We start from the raw sequence: 2,669 nt of genomic DNA on the forward strand, positions 1-2,669 counted from the left end.
CATACATACTACATACATACATACATACATAAATACACATACCATACAATACCATACATACATACATCATACATACATACTATACTAACTACATACATAATACATACTACATACACTACACTACATACATACATACATACATACATACACTACATACAAACATACATACATAATACATACCATACACTAATACATACCACATCAACAAACAAATACATACATACATACATACATACATACAACATACATACATGAAATACTACATACATACATAATACATAGCATACATACATACATACATACATACATACATACATACATACATACATACATCACTAACATACATACATACATACATACATACATACATACATAACATACATACATACATGAACATACATACCTACATACATACATACTACATACATACATAGAACATACCATACATACATACATACATACATCACATACATCCAACATACATACAACATACATACATATACTACATACATACATTACATACATACCATACATACATACATACATAACATACATACATACATACATACATACATACCATACATACATAATAGCACTACATACCACTACATACATACATCATACACTACTACATCCCATACATACAACATACAAGGTACACTACATACACATACAGCTTACCATCATACATACATTACATACATTACATACATTACAACGATACATGACATACATACATGTACATACATACTTACATACATACCATACATACAGACATACTTACTACCTACATACATACACATACATACTACATAACATACCAACATACATACATACATACAACATAACATACATACCATACATACATACATACAACATACATACATACCATACATACATACATACATACATACAACATACATACCTACAACATCATCTACATACATACATACATACATACCATACATCGACAACAACTCTCTACGACATACATACGTACGTACGTACAATACATACATACATACATACACACATCCACCGCGCACGCGGCAACGCGCACGCGCAGCACACGCACAAGCACACGCACAGCACACGCACACCACATGCACACCAGCGCACACACGCACCACGACACGACACCGCACACACCGCACACACACAGTCACACATACACACCACATACAACGCAGTCGTCTCCTGGGGTTTGTCCCTTAAATGTTCGCTCTAACAGGCAGCTGTGCCGCGGCAGTGATTGGGGTGTTAACACCCAGCCGCAATGTCTTTTTAGTTCGCCGTCCCCACAGGAGAAGCACGGTTACACCCTTCGTTGTCAATGTTTGCACACACCGCGCACGCGACGTACACACCGATCCACACACAACGGGCAGCGCACGCAAATGACACACGCGCACCCACGCGCCAACACATATCCGACATTTACACACACACGGGCGCGCCAGCACCGCACACGACACCGAGCGCCACACGACAACCACACACGCACATACAACTGCAGCCGTCCCTCGGTCTGGGAATTTGCCCTAAGATTTCGACCTCACAGCAGCTGTGCGCGGCATGATTGGTTAGAGGCCGGTCTCCAGCTTTGACACGTCCTCCAGAACGGGTTTGAGTGGGGTCTGATTTGAGGATAGGCGTCTTGAGAAAACATCATACATACACATACACCAAGGCCCACAGCACGCACACCGCACACGCACACGCACCACGCACAGCAGCACACAGCAACACACACACAACACACACACCCCACACACACACACACCACACGCACACACACCACTACACATGCCACACACATGAAACATGCAGCCGTCCTCTCGTGGGGTTGTTTAAATTTTGCCTCACACAGGCTCGTACGCGCAGTGTCTTATTGGCTGTTTATACAACCGCAGCCGCAATGTTTGGTGTGTGCGTGTGTGCGCGTGCCGGTGTGCGTGCGTGCGTTCGTGCGTGCGTCGTGCGTGCGGCTTTAGTGTGCTTTCTATGCTAGGTGAAGGCTCCAGCCTAATTAAATGCTTATCATTATACCTTTAATCTACATTTAGTATAGCCTATAATTATCATGAAAACCCGTGAGAAAACACATTATATGTTTAACACATATTCAAAAGGTTATGGATATACAGTGTGTATGTGTGTGCTCTTAGACAATCGAAACGGCGTCTAAAATTGTCAGAGCATTGGAGCCGGGTAAGCGCGGGCACGTTACACCTCCCGTCTGTCAAATGTTTGCTCACCACGCGCGCCACGCACGCACACACCGTATTCACACACATACGGCATGCGCACGCACAATCACATGCGCATCCACGCACACTCATACCGCACATTTACACACACACACACGGGCGCGCACACACCATACACGCACACGCACACGCACACGCACACGCACACGCACACGCACACGCACACACGCACGCACGCACCGCACACACACACACACCACCACACACACACACACACATACAACTGCAGCCGTCTCTCGTTGGGGTTTCTCTTAAATTTTCGCCTGCACAGCTGTGCGCGGCAGTGCTTGTTGTTTATACACCGCAAAGCCGCAATGGCTTTGGTGTGTGCGTGTGTGCGCATGCGGATTTGGCGATCTTAAAATTTGGTGCGGCGTTTCCGATAAATGCCGAAGTTTC

The sequence above is a fragment of the Priapulus caudatus genome, unplaced genomic scaffold (genome assembly GCF_000485595.1).
Source record: "Priapulus caudatus unplaced genomic scaffold, Priapulus_caudatus-5.0.1 Scaffold119, whole genome shotgun sequence".
NCBI lineage: Eukaryota > Metazoa > Priapulida > Priapulimorpha > Priapulimorphida > Priapulidae > Priapulus > Priapulus caudatus.